This window comes from Saimiri boliviensis, chromosome 11, assembly GCF_048565385.1.
Source record: "Saimiri boliviensis isolate mSaiBol1 chromosome 11, mSaiBol1.pri, whole genome shotgun sequence".
In the NCBI taxonomy this organism is placed as follows: Eukaryota; Metazoa; Chordata; class Mammalia; order Primates; family Cebidae; genus Saimiri; species Saimiri boliviensis.
This window is the reverse complement of record NC_133459.1, coordinates 20360576-20372747: the sequence shown is the minus strand read 5'-3', so window position 1 is coordinate 20372747 and position 12172 is coordinate 20360576. Positions and strand designations below refer to the sequence as shown.

The window sequence follows — 12172 nt, the reverse complement described above, 5'->3', positions numbered from 1 at the left end:
CCAGGAGGCTGAGGTTGCAGTGAGCCGAGATCACACCACGCACTCCAGCCAAGCACCTGGTGACAGAGCAAGACTCTGTCTCCCCCGCCAAAAAAAAAAAAAAAAAAAAAAAAGCCTTTTTTCTTCCAAGAACCAACTCTACTAACTTATTACAAAAGTCATCTAGGCTAGATATGTAAGTGCCTATTACAGCATTACTGGTAAAAGAAATCTTGCCACCAGGCGCAGTGGTACGTGCCTGTAGTCCTAGCAACTCAGGAGGCTAAGGTGGGAGGACTGCTTGAGCCCAGGAGTTCTGGGCTGTAGTGCGCTATGCCAATCAGGTGTCCGCACTAAGTTCAGCATCAATATGGTGACGTCCCGGGAGCAGGGGACCACCAGATTGCCTAAGGAGGAGTGAACCGGCCCAGGTCAGAAACGGAGCAGGTCAAAACTCCCATGCTGATCAGTAGTGGGATCATGCCTGTGAATAGCCACTGCACTCCAGCCTAGGCAACACAGCGAGACCCCGTCTCTTTTAAAAAAAAGAAAGAAAGAAAGAAAGAAAAGAAATCAAATCTTGCCTTCAAAGGCCTTTAAAACATTCCAATAATTTACTAAATGCTTACCCTGTGCCAAATACTATGCTAGAAAGCTCATCATACATCACCTAGTATACTTTACTGGTTATAAGTAGAAGAGGGTAACAACTGTAGTAGTCTCAGATTGCTACAACTTTACACTATAAACTACAAGTGCCAAAGATTTTCAAAAAGTAAACATGGGAGAGTAATCTAGAATAATGTGAGAATAAATCTCTAGTTAGATGGGAGTATCAGGAGAAAAGGCACCAGCAAGCATGCAAAATGGAAGAAACAAAAAAAAAAAAAAAGAGTCCAAGTCATGTAGACTCTAAAAGCTAATCAGAACAGTTTTAATTCAGAAAGCTGTCACTTCTTCCATATCCATGAACAACAGTATTTTAGGAATATCATTATTGTACTTGTATTCCAAGGTGAACTGCCAAAGGCAACCAGATGATCAAGGAACTCATAAAGTACTGTAATAATCTAAGATTGAAATGGAGGATCTGCCCTAGGGTAGTAGCATAAAAATAGAGAATAGGTCATCAGATTGGAGGTGGAATGTTTAAGGAGAAAGTTATAAAGAAGTCTTTTAGTTTGAAAAACTAGAGGATAGGTTTGTACCACAGACAAATGGAGAAGTCTGGAAAAATCTTTTTTTTTTTTAAACAGAGCCACAGTTTCACTATGCTGACCAGGCTAGTCTCAAACTCCTGGCCTCAAGCAATCCTCCCACCTAAGCCTCCCAAAGTGCTGGGATCACAGACATGCGCCACCACACCCAATCAGAAAAAAATTATTTTTTTATTTTTGAGACGAAGTTTCGCTCTTGTTACCCAGGTTGGAGTGCCATGGCGCGATCTCGGCGCACCGCAACCTCCGTCTCCTGGGTTCAGGCAATTCTCCTGCCTCAGCCTCCTGAGTAGCTGGGATTACAGGCATGCGTCACCATGCCCAGCTAATTTTTTGTGTTTTTAGTAGAGACAGGGTTTCACCATGTTGACCAGGATGGTATCGATCTCTTAACCTCGTGATCCACCCGCCTCGGCCTCCCAAAGTGCTGGGATTACAGGCTTGAGCCACCGTGCCCAGCCAGAAAAAAACCCTTAAGATCAGGTACTTATGTTCTTATACATGCACCAAAAAAAGAAAAGAAAAATCTTTTCAGAATCAGTACAGAGTAATTTGGTCCTAAGTCTACAAGAATGAAATCTTATGCCAGCCTGCATCTGAAATCCTAAACCACCATACATTTCCAGCATACAATAAGTCACTACATTACCTAGACAGCAAACATGACAAATTGAAAACCTTTCTGTGAAAGATTATGAGGTGAGGTGCCAACTACAAAACAAGCTATGATTATTTAGACTTTCTGTGTTCTGTTTGATGAGGTAGAGGTACCTACATTCAGATTCTCAGACAATTTGTCTTATAAACCACAAGCCATTTTTTAAATGGGTAAAACAGCTGAGCACAGAGGCTCACACCTGTAATCCCAGCACTTTGGGAGGCCAAGGCAGGCGTATCACTTGAGGCCAAGAGTTTAAGACCAGCCTGACCAATATGGTGAAACCCCATCTCTACTAAAAATATAAAAGTTAGGTGGATATAGTGTCACAACCCTGTAGTACCAGCTATTCGGGAGGCTGAGGCAGGAGAATTGCTTGAACCCGGAAGGTGGAGGCTGCAGTGAGTCAAGATCACGCCACTGCACTCCTGACTAGGCAACAGAGCAAGACTTCTCAAAAAAAAAAAAAAAAAAAAAAGGCAGAGTGTTCCATAGAAGTGATGGTGAGGATGAAACTCCATCAAACAAGTTTAAGAAACATCGAGTTAGGCTAGGCGCCGTGGCTCATGCCTGTAATCCCAGCACTTTGGGAGGCCGAGCCGGGCAGATCACTTGAGGTCAGGAGTTCAAGACCAGCCTGGCCAACATGGTGAAACCCTGTCTCTACTAAAAATGCAAAATCAGCCAGGCATGGTGGCAGGCAACCAGATCGCGCAACTGAACTCCTGAACTCCAGCCTGGGCAACAGAGCAACACTCTGTCCCAAAAAAAAAAAAAAAAAAAAAAAAAATCAAATTAAACTGATTGACAGTCTACTTCTCTAATCCTTCAAAATAAACTTACATAATGATTTCCAAGATGAGGACATAACAAAGTGTTTCTAACTTTTTTTTTCTGAGATGAAGTTTTGCTCTTGTTGCCCAGACTGGAGTGCAGTGGTGCAATTCGGTTCGCTGCAACCTCCGCTCCCAGGCTCAAGCGATTCTCCTGCCTCAGCCTCCCCAGTAGCTGAGATTACAGGCACCCACCAACACACACAGCTAATTTTTTTGTATTTTTAGTAGAGATGGGATTTCACTGTGTTGGCTAGGCTGGTCTCTAACTCCTGACTTCAGGTGACCCATCTGCCTCGGACTCTAAAAGTGCTAGATTAACAAGCACGAGCCACTGTGCCCATCTGGGTTTCTAAGTTATATGACACCCAAGCCCATGGAATCATCTTTCAGATATTCTGAAACACACTAAGCCACACAGGCATTACTCTAAAAACTAAAATTAATCCCATACCCTCATCTTTATTAGCTTATAAACTATTAAAATGATCTAACATTCCCTCTGGCCCTCTGATAAACAGAGCAAATAAATAGCATGAATAAAATAGCAAAATAAAAATCATTTAAGTCGTAGCACTGATATTCATAGAACTAACCTTTCAAGTTATCTGGTAAACCGAATTTTACATTTTAAAATCTCATCACTTATTTTAAAATCTTATTGTTAATCTTAAACTCTATAATAAATTTTTTTGGCAAATAAGTGATATGAATGTATTAATTCAATTTCAGAATTGATCTAAACCTGAGTTCTACTCCAACAGCATTCAGCTAATGAAACAAATACTAGCAGCTAAAATTGTAATGAAAATCCCTGAAACCAGAGATAAATATTATTCAAAAAACTTTATTCTTCACTTCCTACTCCTCTTCATCTGCTTTTAAACAGATTTAAAAACAAAGTAAAAATACTACAAAAGCTCCTAAACTGTCTTTCAGCAAAGCGAATCATAGCTGAAATCTTGCTTATGCTTTCTTCTACTAAATTTGTCTTTTCTCATACTCCTTTTAACATGAATTAATACAATATTCTTTTATTCCACCTCCATCTCCCTCTGGTTTCATCATGTTCCTCATTTGATCTGTTCTCAGACAGCCCTCCTCTTTCCACAAGGAGTAACAAATTGTGATCATCTTTTTTTTTTTTTTTTTAACTTTTTGAGATGGAGTCTCGGCTATCGCACACTTAAGAACCAGTGGCACAATCTCAGCTCATCAGAGCCTCTGCCTCCCGGGTTCAAGCAATTCTGTGCCTCAGTCTCCCAAGTAACTGGGATTATAAGTGCATGCCACCACAGCTGGCTAATTTTTGCATTTTTTGTAGAGACAGGGTTTCATCATGTTCACCAGGCTGGTCTTGAACTCCAAACCTCAGGTGATCTACCTGCCTTGCCCTCCCAAAGCGCTAGGATTACAGGCATGAGCCACTGCACCCAACCTGGTGATAACTGGAAAGGATGTAGATGGCTTCAGATGGCCACTTAAGACACAGAGAATGGACACAGGTAATAAACACTGGTGTTCCTGAGACACTGATCCCCCAGCTCTCAGGGATAGTGCTGGTGAATTTCTCCTACACCAAATAGTTAAAGAAAGAAAAAAGAAACATTAGCAAAATAAATTAAATCTGAATCTTGAAAAATAGTAATAGGCCAGGCACAGTGGCTCATGCCTATAATCCCAGCATTTTAGGAGGCTAGGTGGGCGGATTACCTGAGACCAGGAGTCTGAGACCAGCCTAGCCAACATGGTGAAATCCTGTCTCTACTAAAAATACAAAAATTAGGGCCAGGTGTAGTGGCTCATGCCTGTAATCCGAGCACTCTGGGAGGGCAAGGCAGGTGGATCACGAGGTCAGGAGTTCAAGACCAGACTGGCCAACATGGTAAAACCCCATCTCTACTAAAAAATACAAAAATTAGCTGAGCATGGTGGCTCGTGCCTATAATCCCAACTATTTGGGAGGCTGAGGTAGGAGAATTGCTTGAACCGGGACCCGGGAGACAAGAGGCTGCAGTGAGCCAAGATCACACCACTACAATCCAGCCTGGGCTAGAGAGAGAGACTCCATCGCAAAAAAAAAAAAAAAAAAAAAAACCATATATATATACATATATGTGTGTATATATACACACACAAAAATTAGTCGGACATGGTGGTACACACCGGTAATCCCAGCTATTCAGGAGACTGAGGCAGGAAAATCGCTTGAGCCTGGGAGGCGGAGGTTGCAGTGAGCCAAGATCGCACCACTACACTCTAGCCTGGGCAACAAAGCAAGAATCTGTCTAAAAAAAAAAAAAAAAAAAAAAAAGCTATAAATTTTTCAGGAGGGTAGCTGAGAAAGATGATTTCTGTTAACATTTTCCCTTGAAATTGGAAATACGATTTTAGCAAAGAAAGCAGAAAACATTTTTTACATTTAACCAGCTAAATGCCAAGTCCGTATTTCACCTAAGATTTCATAATGAATATGAATTATCCTAATCATATGCTTAGACCATTCCTCTTCAATTGAAAACAATTAGTTTTCAATAAAATGTCACTTAAATTCAAATGTATAATTCAGGCCCAGTTCAGTGGCTCATAACTGTAATCCCACAGCTCTGGGAGGCCAAGGTGGGAGGATCACTTGAGGCCAGAAGTTCAAGAGCAGCCTGGGCAACATAAGAAGGCCCCATTTCTACAAAAGAAAAAATATTTACAATTAGCCAAGCATGGTGGTCTGTGTGTGTAATCCCAGCTACTTTGGAGGCTGAGGCTGGAGGATCCCTTGAGCCCAGTAGTTCAAGGTTATAGTGAGCTATAATCACACCACACACTGCAGCCTGGGTGACAGGGCCAGACTCTATCTCTAAAAAATAAAAATAAATTTAAAGATACATAATTCATACTCTAAACAATAATAAGATTATTTCAGGCCAGTGTGGTGACTCATGCCTGTAACTGTAATCCCAACACTTTGGGAGGCCAAGGCGAGAGGATCACCTGAGGACAGGAGTTTGAGACCAGCCTGACCAACATGGAGAAACCCCATCGCTACTAAAAATACAAAATTAGCCAGGTGTGGTGGCGCATGTCTGTAATCCCAGCTACTCGGGACGCTGAGGCAGAAGAATCACTTGAACCTGGGAGGCAGAGGTTACCGTGAGCCAAGATCATGCCATTGCACTTCAGCTTGGGCAACAAGAGTAAAACTCCGTCTCAGAAAAAAAAGAGAGAGATTATTTCATTATTAACAGTGGGCAATGACACTTTCATAACTAAACAAGGCCGGGCACGGTGGCTCATGCCTGTAATCCCAGCATTTTGGGAGGCTGAGGCAGGCGGATCACCTGAGGTTGGGAGTTCGAGACCAGCCTAACAGACATGGACGAATCCCATCTCTACTAAAAATACAAAATTAGCCGGGCATGGTAGCACATGCCTATAATCCCAGCTACTCAGGAGGCTGAGACAGGAGAAAAATTTGAACCCAGGAAACAAAGGTTGTGGTGAGCAGAAATCGTGCCATTGCACTCCGGCCTGTGCAACAAGAGTGAAACTCTGTTTCAAAAAAAAACTTTAAACAACACATTAGTTCCTGATAATGAGCAGACATGAGGCAATTCTACATAATAGGCAGGAACTACAATTCCTTTAAAAACTAAATAGGCTTCAGATTCATTTTCTGATTATGATCCTTGCAATAATTCTGGTACACTGCCTAAAATAAACCAGGCTATGCTTCAGTTGGAAAATAAAAGGAAATACAGCATTCATGTTGTTTCTGAAATCTGAGACATCACTCTAGCAGTCCTGAAGAGGATACTTCAAACATCAATATGCATAAAAATCATGTGGGAATCTTATAAAAGTACAGATTCTGAGTCAGTAGGACTGGAATGGATCCTGATAGTTCTAACGAGCTCCCATGTGATACTTATGCTGCTGGATTTGTAGACTATACTGCAAACCTGAGGCCTTACCCCTTGTTTCTATGACAATGGTAAAGATAATAGATAAAAATGTAAAGGAGGCAGCAATACCCACTTCATTTAGAAATGTTTTTGGATTCTTGAAATTAGCCCGGGAGGAGGATGGTTATTAAAATGTTCATGTTTAAGGGAAACACAGCTTCTCAAAGATGGTGGGGAAGGGTCCTCAGAGTTTTGCTAAGGGCAAAAACCCAAACAGCACTCGCTGTGTGTCAGTGAATAATCCTAAACACATCACATATATTAACTAATTCAATCTTCCTAACAACCCTGCAACACTGTGAAGTAAGCACTATTGCTACCCCTATTTTAGAGGAAGTAAACCTGAGTCACGAAGACGTTACTTACACTGCACATAGCTAGTAAGTGGCAGAACCAGGATCTCAGCACAGGTAGTCTGGTTCCAGAGTCTATGATTTTAATCACTATAGTAGCAATACATCAATCAAGAACACACAGGAGAACTGAAAAGGATACAAGATTAAAGTGTAAAGCTTTACAGAACAAGAGTAAGTAACAGAGCCTAGACAGAGCACCAATGCTTAGTGAATACCATGACTTAACAATACAATTTTCTGTTCTGTTAGAAACTGTTCTGGACTTTAACATAATGGCTAATGCCAAATCTTTGATTTTAAAAGTATTTTTCTAAAATTACAAGGAGAGACACCACAATGGTGGCAAAAAGGCTAGTTTCACTTCATGGAATAAGCAGTTTGAGACCAATGTCCCAGAAGAGCTCTGACATTCAGGACTTAAAATAGCAGCAGCAGCAGAGGTAGGTGAAATGGCAAGTAGTAAAAACATTTTTGGACTGAAGGGATGAGAAACTAAAAGTAGAAACCAGTAAGACACAAAGCATAATGTGACCAGGAATCTAATACGGTAGTGAACAAGTGGCAAAAACAAGTTATCTGCAAACAGAGAAAGAGAGGAAGTTAAGGAAACAAACATTAAGTGAATAATTTTCAGGAGAATAAGGGAACCAGTCATCATAGAGTTCCTAAGTGATGGTAAATTGTCCAGACAGTGCAGCTGCAGAAGATACTGAACTAAACAGATGGAAAAAGTCAAGCAAGAGTAAATTAGTAATCACTACTTCAATGAGCCCAAATAAAGATATGGCTGACCAAGCACAAAAGTTGTCTCAGGAAACACAGCACAAAAGCCCATGGAATATGCAGAAAGAGAAAATGTTAACCCTCAGACATCATCAAATTCATTCATTTGAAAAATACTTCTTAAAACCTACTATATGTTTGACAGTATTCTAGGCATTAGCAATGGGGTGACCATGCCAGGTCAATGCCCTGCCCTCATGGAACTTACAATCTAATGAAGAAATGTATGTGGAAGAGAACACTGAATGAGGCATTATTATAGAAGCCCTTTAATACAGAGGGGTATGTTTAGGGAAAATATATTAACACAATATTTAACCCCATTCTCCCCTTCAAAGGAAGCCCTGCAGCCTAAGGTGCTCATTAAGTATTTCTCATCCTCTGAAAAAAAAAAAAAAGACAAACTAAAATAGAGAACTGCATTTAAAATATATCTATAAATAAAAGTACAACTTGTCTTTTACTTCCAAGAAAGCCTGTCCACAGCACAGCAGCTCATGCCCATATCCCAGCACTTTCAGAGGCCAACAGGAGCAGATAGCTTGAGTCCAGGCATTCCAGACCAGCCTGGCAATATGACAAAACCCTATCTCTACAAAAAAAAAAAAAAAAACACAAAAATTAGTCAGGCCTGGTTGCATGCAGCAGTAGTCCCAGCTACTGCAGAGGCTGAGGTGGAAGGACCAGTTGAGCCTGGGAGGCCGAGGTTGCAGTGAGCTGTTATCACACCATTGTACTCCAGCCTGGACTACAGAGTAAACCCTATCTCAAAAAAAAAAAAAAAAAAAAAAACCTCAACTCATTTTTTTATTTAAGTCCCCATACTACTCTAGGCTATAACATCTGCCTTAGACTTCCCAAAAAATTAAGTTTAATAAGAACAGCTGGCCGGGCGCGGTGGCTCAAGCCTGTAATCCCAGCACTTTGGGAGGCCGAGGCGGGTGGATCACGAGGTCGAGAGATCGAGACCATCCTGGTCAACATGGTGAAACCCTGTCTCTACTAAAAATACAAAAAATTAGCTGGGCATGGTGGCACGTGCCTGTAATCCCAGCTACTCAGGAGGCTGAGGCAGGAGAATTGCCTGAACCCAGGAGGCGGAGGTTGCGGTGAGCCGAGATCGCGCGATTGCACTCCAGCCTGAGTAACAAGAGTGAAACTCCGTCTCAAAAAAAAAAAATAAGAAGAACAGCTGTTGGTTGTAACCTGAAAACATTTTAAGGGCAAATAGAGGATGTAATACCTTCTGGGTCTTGAAGAAATTACTGAAAACAAGCTCATTTAATATTTAGTTGATTACCAGTCTCTTATCTCCATCTCAGTATAAGAACTATACATTCAAACCAAGGTTATTTTCTCAAGGGAAAGACACAAATTGGTATTAAAATTCTGGAGTTTCGCTCTTGTTACCCAGGCTGGAGTGCAATGGCGCGATCTCGGCTCACCGCAACCTCTGCCTCCTGGGTTCAGGCAATTCTCCTGCCTCAGCCTCCTGAGTAGCTGGGATTACAGGCACGCACCACCATGCCCAGCTAACTTTTTGTATTTTTAGTAGAGATGGGGTTTCACCTTGTTGACCAGGATGGTCTCGATCTCTCGACCTCGTGATCCACCAGCCTCGGCCTCCCAAAGTGCTGGGATTACAGGCTTGAGCCACCGCGCCTGGCCTAAAATCCTGAAATACAGCAAGCTCAAGAAAATAAGGCAGTAGATGCGTTCCAATTTTATTATCCTAAGATAATCACATCAAGGCTAACAAATGTATTTCAGAAGATCCAAGTTCCACACCTATCCCATGGTCTGTAATGCCTACACACTGCAGAAAGCTGCCTTGAACCAACACTCCTTTTGTTTTAACAATCTGTTCTCTCTATAGAAATGAGAAACAGTGGGAAAGCACTTGTTTCGACATGAACTATCTTTACAACAATGCATTACTCAACTGGATCTCATTTGCTTTACAGTGTTAAGATTTTTCTGTGTTATTATTGCAGTCGCAGCATATAAAATTTAGGATGTAAACACTTAGGGGAACAAAAATTGTGATCTCTGCTTGACCCCAGGAGTTCGAGACCAGCCTGGGCAAGATGGCAAAACCTGGTCTGTAAAAACACACACACACACACACACACACACACACACACACACACAAATTAAGCCAGGCATGGTGGCACATGCCTGTAGTACCAGCTACTCAGAAGGCTGAGGTGGGAAAATCACTTGAGCACGAGAGGCGGAGGCTGAGGTGGGCTGCACTCTAGCCTGGGAGTGCAATATCCATTGTATTTAGTAACGTCTGAGACCTTTTCTCAAAAAAAAAAAAAAAAAAAAAAGAAAGAAAGAAAATTGTGATGCCAAAAGTATGAAAACATTAAGTTTTTTGCTTAAAAATCCAAGTCTCGTTTTTAGTAAAAAAACTAAAATGTCTAGCATAGACCAGGCGGAAAGATGCCCTTTTCAACACACCTGCGCCACAAAAAGTGCACTTGAACCAACTGAGGGAGGTTCTCAGCATGCAGTAAGTCATAAAGGAGAAGTCAAACAGTCTGGGAAAGTCATGTTGGACCGAAAAAGTGTTCCCACAAATAAAACCACTTCATTCTAGTAATAGTCAAAGGGACCTCGATTTAAAGTTAATGTCCACACAAGGGGCTGTGGACGGTGTTGTCTTATATAGTTTATTACCTGACACAAGCTAATCCTGGGATTTTATATCTTCCTGGCTTTTAGGTGCATTGAAGGCGACCATGAACACAGTAACAAGGTTTCAAAACATCATCTGAATACGACGCGCTGGGAAGCAGGCAAAATAAGCCAGAGGGTGACCGACTAAAGCTGCAAAATGCGGTCTGCATTTCTAAGTCCCTGACTTGTAGGAGTTAAGTCTCACTCCTTACACTGCGATGACGTAATCTTCCACACTGCATTTCTCCTAGACTTAAAGGGGAGGAAAAAACAAACGAACAAAGAAAATTTCCCCCCAATAAGAGGAATTAAGCAAGCAGCAGAACGACGGTTTCGGGAGGCGGTTAGGTAACTCCCCGAAAAGGAAGCTTCAGCTGAATCGGCAGGGAGCGGGCTGAAGACGAGCACGGCAATGCTAGGAACCGACCTCAGGCAGGAACACGGCGGCCCGGGGCTCGGGGCCACCCGGCCCGGACGACGCGACCCGAGCGGAGGGCAGCGCCGACAGGCACCGCCGCGGGCAGCCCGCGAGCCGCCCTCCCGCCGCCGCCCGCCGCGGCCGCAACGCCGCTCCCCTCCCCCCGTGCCGCAAAATGTCCGCGGCTGCGCCCGGCGAAGCAGGAAGTCGGGCCGGAGCGCAAGGCACAGAACCCAGCCCGCGAGCCCCGGGGACCGGCGCCCGGCCCTCCCCAGGCGCCCGCGAGTCGCTCCGAGGCCCCCGGCACCCGGGCCCCTGCCGCCCTCAGGAGCCCGCGCGGCCGGGCTTGGGGGAGGGGAGCCCGGGCGCCCGGGATGGGTGTGCCCCTTCCTTCCGCCCCTGCCGGTGACAGCCCGGCCTCGCTCGCGCCCCGAGCCCCGGCCGCGCGCGCCTCCACGGGTGGGAGCCCCCCGGCTCCCCCGCCGCGCCCCCCGCCCCGGGTCCCCCACAGAACGCCGACTCGCGCCCGCCCGGAGGACGCAGCTCGAGCCGGGCACTCCCCCGCGACCCGCGCTCCCAGGCCCCCCGAGATTCCGCAGACGGGGTGTCCCCGAAGACTGGGAGAGGACAGGGACGGCGGGGACGGGCGGGTGGGGGAGCCGCTCCCGCGGGGAGCCTCAGGCCCCGCACTCACCTCAGCTTCTCCACCGGGGCGTTGGCAGCACTGCGCGGGGTCTCCTCGGCTGCCGGACAGGGGCACGCACCTGACGTCAGCGCGCAGGAGACACGCAGTTGGGTGCCCGCGGCAGTGGGAGGAACAGGGAAGGGGAAGAGGCTGGGGCGGGTCGAGGCGGCGCCTGGACTGCCCTGGCTCCGCCCGCCTGTCGAGCACGCGCTGGTCGGCGCCGCTGGAGTTCCTGGCAATGCCCCGCATCTTTTCCCAATGATTGTGTTTGTAATAATACTGGTCATGGTCGTTTGCAAAAAGCTTCCACTACCAGTTCTTTCTTGTTTGTTTCTTTGTTTTTCTGAGACACTCTCACTCTGTTGCCCAGGCTGGAGTGCAATGGCTCGATTTCAGCTCACTACAACCTCTACCTCTTGGGTTCAAGCGTCCTCCTACCTCAGCCTCCTAAGTAGCTGAGATCACTGGCACCTGTCACCACGCCAGATTAATTTTTGTATTTTTAGCAGAGACGGAGTTTTGTCATTTTGCCCAGGCTGGTCTCAAACTCCTAACCTCAAGCTAGTACCTGCCTCGGCCTCCCAGAATGCTAGGATTAC

The 12172-nt window shown here is 44.7% G+C and overlaps 1 protein-coding gene across 3 annotated transcripts in view; it reads right to left on the bottom strand.

Moving 5' to 3' along the window:
• Positions 1-11674, bottom strand: part of CDC42 (cell division cycle 42) — a 39151-nt gene extending 27477 nt beyond the window's left edge. Inside the window, exon 1 of one of the 3 annotated variants that reach the window (XM_039474065.2) lies at positions 11583-11674. The gene's annotated coding sequence lies outside the window, so the exon portion shown is untranslated. Of the gene's footprint in view, positions 1-10470; positions 10887-11582 lie in introns of those variants that run through there. The other 2 variants (XM_039474064.2, XM_010345475.3) reach the window with 2 other exon arrangements.
• Positions 11675-12172: the final 498 nt, after the last annotated feature.